This window comes from Saimiri boliviensis, chromosome 9 (genome assembly GCF_048565385.1).
Source record: "Saimiri boliviensis isolate mSaiBol1 chromosome 9, mSaiBol1.pri, whole genome shotgun sequence".
Lineage (NCBI taxonomy): Eukaryota > Metazoa > Chordata > Mammalia > Primates > Cebidae > Saimiri > Saimiri boliviensis.
This window is the reverse complement of record NC_133457.1, coordinates 126,479,906-126,488,774: the sequence shown is the minus strand read 5'-3', so window position 1 is coordinate 126,488,774 and position 8,869 is coordinate 126,479,906.

Here is an 8,869-nt window from a genome sequence, read left to right as displayed (position 1 = left end):
CAGGGAGGCAAAGTCGGAGAGGAGCTGAGATGGGAACCCCAATGCCCTGACTCGAGTAGGTCCCGGGCCTGTCTGGCTGCCTCCTCCTTGGGACTGAGGGAGCTGGAGCCAGGGCCAGGAGCTGCTTATCTCTGCTACACGCCTGTGCCTGCCCTGGGACTCGGCCGGGGCTGGGATCTCCCAGCAGCACTGAGAATTTCCATGCTGCCAAGAGCCTGGAGAAGCCCCCAACCCACGGTTTCTACTTTGTCCAGAGAGAACAGGGCCCGGCCATGTGTCCTTCTCAGTCCAGGCCTGTGTGTGACCAGGAGGTCCGTAAAGTCCCAGGAAACAGGATCGCTCAGCCATGTGTGCAGCCCTGACCTCCTGCCTCACCACGCTCAGCATTTCTCGCCATCACCTGGTGCCGCCCACAAGCCTGGGCAGTGCCACCAGTGTATTCCCCTTCTACGCTCGAGGAAAGGCGTCTGGGGGGCTCGAGATCCCCTTGATCCCAGCTGCGGGGCGGGAACTGGGCCCGTGTCCTCCCTCACCTCATCCTGGGGGATGGCAGTGCTTTTCCCCCAGAGCAGCCTGGGGTTCCCCTGAAGAGGTGAGTGTGGCCCCACCCAGCCCGTTCTCCATACCCCTCCTGTCCCAAGCCGGGCCTCAGTGGTGGCCACAGGAAGTGGATTTCCTCCTCAGATTTCTGTGTCAAAGCCTCTGGCTGTGGGGAAGGGGCTGTGTGGACCGGGCCACCTGGCTGGCAGCCCAGGGTTGAGGTGTCCTCAGAGCAGGTGCCTGGCCGCCCGTGCACTGACGGACTGTGCCCCTGGAGGCCTTGGCACCGAGCCCAGGCAGGGTGTCCCGGATGTGAGCTGCCGACCCGCCCACCACGTGCATTTCGCTTGCTTAGCCTCTGAACCGAGTCAAGGGTGAAAACAAGAACCACTCTGCCAGGAACCTGCCCCTAGGGGCCCAGGCTGTGTGGCCTCTGTGCAGCCTGCTGACCCAAGCTGGTGGCCAAAGAGCCTGCAAAGGCCAGCAGCGCCCACAGAGGCCCCTGTGTGCTCTCGGGGTGGGGGCCTGCCCCTTGTACCCCCACTCCTGGGCTCCCCCAGACCTCGACGCTCCTGCCCTGGTGTCGGAAAGCCGCGAGCAGGGAGGGCACACCTCGGCCATGCCTGGCTTCCTCTGCAGCAGGGACGGGTCAGCGCCGTGGACAATCGCCTTTGGGTGCTTTAAACTCTTTTCCAAGACAATATCTATTTGTGTTTTACCCACAGAATTAAAAATTCATCAAAAGAAAAGTGTAGAAAAGGGAGAACCAGTGAACCTGGGAGTCCCTTCTCCCCAGAGCGGTTATCACGTGCTGCTGAGAAAAGATCGGGGTCACAGGCAGGGGCAGAGGGGGCAGCTTCCGAACAGTGCTTCCTAGAGCCCTGGGTTTCAGGGAAATTCCTCAGAGCAGGGGGCTGGGGCAGGAGTGCAGGGCTAGTGGGGCGTGCGGGGGTGGTTAGGGTACAGGGCTGGCCAGGGTACAGGGTGGTGGGGGCATGGGGCTGGCTGGGGGTTCAGAGGTGGTAGGGAGTGGGGTGCGGTCTGGTGGGGGTGGTGGTGGATTCAGGGCTGGGAGGTACAGGGCAGCCCCCTAGCGGTGGCCTCTAGATGGTAGGGCTCAGGTACAGAGTCTATTAAAATCGTGGACCTCTTGAGGGGAAACGTCTCTGCCCATCAGCCAGGTTGGAGGCAGAACGCCGCCCACGCCTCCGGAGCCCGTGGGGGATCCGGGACCCACCCACGGTGACGGCCTGGGCTCAGCCTCCCGGCGTCTCTGTGGGGGACAGGAAAGAGCTCCTGCCGGCAGTGGGGGTGTTGCAGCTGCTGAGCCGGGAAGGTGACGTGCGGGAACCCAGTTAGCGGACTCCCCGGCCTCCACCTCCCAGCGTTTCGAGGGGGCGGTTCCTGAACCAGAAGTTTGATGCGGAGCGGACGAGGGCGCTGGAGGCAGGGATGAGCGAGCTGCCTGCCTGAGCCGCTGCCCGAGACCCTCCTCCCTCCATCCTGAGCAAGCGTCCGGCCCAGCGTGTCCCCCCAGCTGCTCCCTTCCCCTCAGGTGTGTGGCTGACAATCCGTGGGCCCCTCATTTCCAGGCACTGCCAAGGAGTGGACTCCTGGAAGAAGCCGGCCTCTGGACTTAGGCTTAAGCGTCCTCTGATTTGAAGACACAAGACTCTGGATTTGCCCAGTACTTGGGGTTCTCAGCTTTTCTCCAACGTGGCCATCACAGAGTGACTGGCACTGTCCCAGTGATGGTGCCCCCATGGGAGCTACAAGGCCCAGCCTGAGGTGAGGAGGACGGTCCTGTGTCCCCACTGCCCCCCGAGTCCAGGGCTTTGCGGTGGCCTTGGCCTTCAGTCCTGGGGTCCTCCCTGGCGGAGCTGCAGGCAGCGTCCCTGAGCCCAGCCCGGCCAGGTCAGCCCTCGGCCAGGCCAGTCACTGGGGATGGCTTCTCAGGGCGTCCAGGCTCCCTTGGAGGAGCTGCTCGCAGCCTGATTCTGCAGATACTTGGGGGCATCTGTGCCTAGCCTTCCACGGTCTCGGGCCCTCCTAATATCACGACTGGGCACTGGGCATTGCTGGTCCCACTCTATGGATGAGAAAGTTGGGGCTCAGGGAGGTGGAGGAACCTGCCGGAGCGCTGGAACCCAGGGGGTGCTGGGGCCGGACCGAGCCTGCTGTGGCCGTGTTGCTGCACATTTACCAGACGGGGGACTCAGTTTCCCCTGGGGTGCTGCTGAGGGCTGGGCTGGGGTCTCACAAAGAGGAGGCAGCACGAGGTGCTTGTGGGGACTCTGGCTGCGCGTTCCAGCAGGAGCAGAGGCAGCGGCCGCGTCTCAGCCTTGGTCTCCGCAACTCACCACGAGGGTGTTGGCGCTCTGACCCTGCCAGCCCCGGCGTTCTGTGCTTGTTCTCACGGGACTCAAAGCTCCTTTCATGAGACACCGCCGGGCTCACCTGTCCTGCTGGCTTTCCCGAGCCAGGACTAGTCTTCACCTGACCTGACCTGAGGCCAGGCCCAGGCCTCTCTCTTGCAGCCCAGGGACACTCTGAAGTGAGGTCCGGCGGCCAGGGAGGTTCGGGGGCTCACAGGTGGCCGCGCACAGCCCTGCCAGGCTTCTTCTGGACCCATGCAGAGGTGTGGGCTGTGGTCACTGCCTGGAGATGGAGCAGCTCCAGGCCACGCACCCTTCCTGTCTGCAGCATCCCACCCCGCTCAAGGCCCCAGCACCTGAGCCTTGCTTCCTCTCCCTGTTCCTTGGAGCGGACCCTGGTGGCAGCATCTGCAGAGTCCCAGGTGGTCACACCACAGGCTCCACAGAAGCACAGAAGAGCTGCCTTGTGCCAGCACAGGGCATGCAGGGACGTCTCGGTGCCCCGGCTGGCAGCCCCTCCCCGATGGGCAGCGTCCAGTGCATCTATGTGGGACGCCCACAGTTGGGCTTGGTGCTGGGAGAGTAATGAGCAGCCTCATGGCCTCCCCGGACCCCGTCCCTGATGGGGGAGGCCACGTGGCCATCATACCACACACATCGCCAAACTGGGGCTTGCAGCTCGGGGGAAGCGTATTTAAATGCAGCAAACAGACGTCAGGGTAATTATCCCCGCCGGGGCTGGGACAGGGTCCAGGCCTCCCTGAGAACGGGCCGGAAGCATGTCCCGCACGTAAGAGACGGTGAACCCGGGCAAAGGGGCCGGCGCGGAAACAGCCAGGCGCGGAGGGGGGTCGGGGCCGCCCCCGCCTCTCATCTGCCACGAGGAGGAGGATTTGGAGAGGGGTGAAAGTCGAGTGAGGGCAGCCCACGAGAGGAAGCTGTCGGCTCAATTCCGGCTGATTCCGGAGGCTCCCGGTGCCACAGGAGCCGTGAATATTCATGAGCCGGAGCCGGGCCCAGGTAGCCGAGGCCGGGCTGGCGCTGCGTCGGCTCCACTCATTTTTGAAACGACGCAGCACTTCTGGATTGGAGGCGTGACGAGCTATTTGTAGACACATCTTTGTGGATAAGGAAGCAGCACTGGTTGACAGAACTCTCCACCCTCCAGCACGCTGGGGAGGACGGGCTCTTCCGAGGGGGGGGCGGGGGCAGCCGGAGTCCCCGGGCGGGCGGTGGTGGGGGGACAGGTTTGGGCAATGGGCTGTCAAGAAGCTGTGTCGCCGGTGGAACGGGAAGGGCCCTGGGCTCGGCCAGGTGGGATTGGGTCCCTCTCCCCAGCCCTTGGCTCTGTCACCAGGGGAGTAACAGGATAATAATGCCACCGCAGGCGCTCGTGACAATCCATCTGGTGTGACAAATGTTGGAACACGCTGGAAGCTGACAAGGGCTCCCTGCCGCACACGACTCTTGCCCCCCGAGGCGATGCTCAGAAACTCAAGGCAGGTGGGACCTGAGCTGCCCCACCTGCTGGCAGAGTGCAAAGTCCTCGTGAGGGCACGCTGGCACCTGCCCACCAAGGACCCACCGGCACTCATGCCAGCTCACAGAGATGTGTCCGGCTGGGTCCCAATCCATACACTCCTCCGCCTCCTCCCAAAGGCACCTCCACCCAGTCCTGGCTCTGGACTCCTGTAGGAGGCTACGTGTCCAGTGTCCCCTTCCTGTAAGGAAGGAGACCAGGCTGGCGGGGGGCTCACTGTGGGCCCCAAGCTGGGGCCAGGGCGTGAGGGGACCTCAGCGTGGGGCACACTAGTCACGGTGCTGGCCCTGCAGGAATCCAGGAGGGTGGGTCGGGCTGGGAATGAGGAAGGGGTGGTCAAGGTGTGGTCTTGGTCTTGCCTTGAGTGCTGGGGAGGGCAGAGCAAGTGGGAGGAGGCACTGAGCTCCTGGAGTGCCCGGCTGTGCCCCTCACCAGGCGGGCAGTGTCTCAGACTTGGCACCAACGCTGCCCCAGGAGGCAGGCTTGGCCAGAGGCGGAGCACGGGCAGCCCTGGCACCAGGCGTGACTGAGCAGTGCCATGGTTTCCTGGCAGTACAGGAGGTGCCCCACCTGCAGGCTTCGAGGTCCCCAAGCGGCCTCAGAACTCTGGGCCACCTGGTGCCGGGAGGCAGAGCCTGAGGATGGCCAGGGCCCCCGGTGGCTGTGGGGATGAAACCTGCCCTCTGCCCACAGTTTCAGAGGAATGTGCTGATTTGAAAATCCAATTGCCTAACAAAGGAAACCTCTCCGCTCTGAAATTAGCCCCCAGGCCTGGGGACCTGAGTTCCCATAACCACAGGCTGAAAAAGGTGATGGTAGGAGGGTCCCCACCCCTGGATCCAGGGAAGACAACACAGAGGCTGGTGCTGCGGATGCGTGGAGCACCCCTCTCTCAGGGGACCCTCCCCGGCAGCAGAGCCGGGCAGGGGCTGTTTCTGGAAATGAGTGGAGGCCTTGGGGCCGGACTCTGGGGACAGAGGGCAGGGGTGAGGCCGCCTGTCAGCAGGTGACTGTCATACTCATGCCCGTGAAAACAGGCTCCTGTGCACACACGCCCCATGCACACAGATGCACTGTTTGCACACACACATCCTGTGTGCACACACACGGGACATACATCTCATGAAGCATACATCACATGCACACACACACACCTGTGTACACATCTCTCATGAAGCACAGTTCATGCACTGCACACATACGCACACACTGTGCAGACACACACTGCACACAGACATCTCATGAAACACAGTTCCTGCACTGCACACATACACACACACTGTTCACACATACACATGCACACACACCCTGTGTACACACACACCTCATGCACACACACACTGCACACAGACATCTCATGAAACACAGTCCATGTACACACACGTGTGTGCGCACGTACCCTGTGCATGCATATACAAGCCTGGTGCACCCACACCCTGCACACATACCCCTCATGCACACACGCACCCTGTGCACACATACAAGCACACACACATCCCGGGTCACACACAGGAAAACGACCTGTGCTTTGTGCCTCTGGGGCTGCAGCCATTCTGCTGGCTTTGGGGGAGATGCTAGGACTGTCCCGGGCTTCCTCACCTGCTGCAAGACCTCAGCCAGTTCTGGCCTCAGGGAGCCCCTCTCCACCTGCAGGAGCCAGGAGGCCACCCTGGTCCCTTGGCTCATTCTCTGCAGCTGGAAGACGTCCTCCTGCTGATGCAGCTGGCTTGGTGGGCTGGGGGTGGGGGAGGGAGACCTCACGTTGCCACCTTTTCCAGCTGGCGTGTGTGGGACATGGGTCCCCAGGAACTGGCCTAGAAGGTCCAGCAGGGCATGTCCGGCGTGGCCCATGCTGCTCCCTGGGGAACCTGTGACCTTAAGGGGGTTTGTGTGGGTTCGGCAGTGGAGGAGGGAAACCCACACAGGGCGGCGGTCCAGGGGTTGTGTTCCTGACAGTTCCTCCTGGTACTCCCTGGGACAGGGGCTTTCTGGAGTTCGTAGCACCCTCTCGGTTAGAGACAGCCCTGCTCTCAAAGCCTCGCAGACGGGGAAAGCATCCCTGATTTTATGGGTGGGGAGGCTGGGCTAAGGAGCCGGGAGGACCTGCCCAGGGTCCTGCACCTGGAGGGGGCAGAGCCAGGCCTGGCTTGGATCTCCTGAATTGGGGTCCCATGGCTCACACGCACCCCAGAAAGTGGGGGCCCTGATATACCCAGGGAGGCTCAGGCAGGCTCTGGGCACATACCCTGGGAGGGGGAGCAGTCAGGGGAGAGGGTGTGAGGGCCACAGTGTGATGTGACGGAACCCACATGGGAGCCCGGGCTCAGGCCCTCACCGTGCACTGGAATCTCATGGGAGCCTCTATGGGCCCAGAGGGATCAGTCCTGGGGGTCTCGTGGGCACTGGACAAAGCCGCCTCTGCAGTGGCAGGAGGCTGCTCTCTCCCGGGGCTGGCTGAGGACACAGGAGAGGGCAGGGTGACTTGGAGGTGAAGGAGGAGGAAGAGAATTTCCCAGGACTCAGCACTCTCCTTGGAGGGGTCACTGGATCTGCAGCGGGCCTTGGCGGCCACCCGGGCTCCGTCCACACTCTCGGCCAGCGTGCAGAGGTGTTTGGAGCCTTCGTCCGCCCTCCCCATCCCTGGCCCAGGGAGGCGGCGGCCCTTGTGCCTCCCGGGCTGGAGCTGCCTCCATCCTCTCTGGACACAGAGGTGGCCTTGGAAGGGTGCAGGCTGCATATCGTTAGCAGGCGGCCAGCTGGCTGGGACAAAGGGCTTTTCTGTGCCAGTGGCCTGTCAGGACGGAATTACTCACAAAGCCGAGACGCACTCCCTCTCCCGACGCCTGCTCAGAGCCGGCTGCTCAGGGCTGGGAGTGTCCTCTGGATTGGGGGGGGGTGCTGGGGGGAGCCTCAGCCCCTGATGTGGGTGTGAGCCGATGGCCACAGCCCCCGGGGTTGCACCATGGCTGCACCATGCGGGCCGCCCCCCGCCTGTCGGGACCCTGAAGCCACTGAACCGTGGGCCTCAGATGTCGGTGCAGGGGCTCCCCTGAGCGCTCAGGAGAGTAACTGCCGGACGCTGCAGAGAGGACTCGGGGGTGCAGCCTTCAAGACCTCCTTTCCATCCTCACAGCAGTCCCGGGACTAGGGACTGGGGGGCTGGCACTGTCCCCACAGCCGAGGAAACCAAGCTGACTTGCCTGAGGTCCCCTTGGCCAGCAGAGCCGGGGTCCAGCCCTCCGCTTGCCGCCAGCCTCCCCACGGGGTGGGCCCTGGGCCAGCAGCGAGGCTTGGAGACTGAGCTGGGTGGCCGCTGGTTCTCATTCATCGCCACAGCTTCACGGGAGGCTGGAGCCTTCCTCTGGAGCGTGTTTATAGTTAATTAACTACTCAGCAGAGAGGCCGGGAGTGCGGAGGGAGGGGCAGAAACACTCACAGCTGGGAAACCCGAGCCAGAGCAACGGAGATAAAGTGCTGCCTACACACAGCCTGGCAGGTGTCACGGGGTGGGACCCAGCCCCCAGGAAGCCCAGGTGTGGCGGACGCCCCTCAGAGCTGGAGGATCCCCACTCAGAGCGCTCAGGGGAGGGGGGCTGCAGACAGCCTCGGCTTTGGGCCAGGGACACCCGGTGAGCCAGGACACCTGTGGCAGCTGCTGGGGCCGGCTGCGACCCTCAGGCCCCGGCTGTAGACGACAAGGACGACCCTGCAGCAGGAAGTCCACTGTGGCAGCAGCCCTGACCTTGGCTCGGCTCGGCCTCTGCTTTAAGGTGGGGACGAGCTGCTGGTGTCTCAGGGAGGGGTGGGGGGCGTGGCTTCAGGTGCTGCGTCCACTCCCCCTGCAAGGAAAACCTTTGGTGATTTTCAAGTCAGGTCGTGACATGTGGAAGGAATCGCGGCTCTCAGCCCACCTCTCCCCCTCCCCACCATCATCCCCGTGTCTGTGCCCCTTCAGCTTTTCAGCAAAGGCAGCTCCGGCAGGCCCGGGATGGACGCAGCTGCGGGTGGCGAAGGAGGGGCGTGAGAACGTGCCGCCCCTTTGCAGGCCCGGGCCCATCCCCGGGTTTCCTTACACTTAACTGTCTTCAAAACTTGTGCTGAAACAAAATGGAGGAAGACGGGGCTCAAAGGTCTCCTCTCTCTCATCAGCCCGAGGAAAACCTTCTCTGTTCCCTGCAGGGCAGAGCACCAGGAGAGGGCAGGGAGCACATCCGGGGGCAGGGAGCAGAGTCGGGGACAGGGAGCACATTCGGGGGGCAGGGAGCACAGCTGGGGACGGGGAGCACATCCGGGGGCAGGGAGCAGAGTTGGGGACGGGGAGCACATTTGGGGATAGGGAGCACAGCTGGGGACAGGGAGCACATTTGGGGATAGGGAGCACAGCCAGGGGACAGGGAGCAGAGCCGGGGGACAG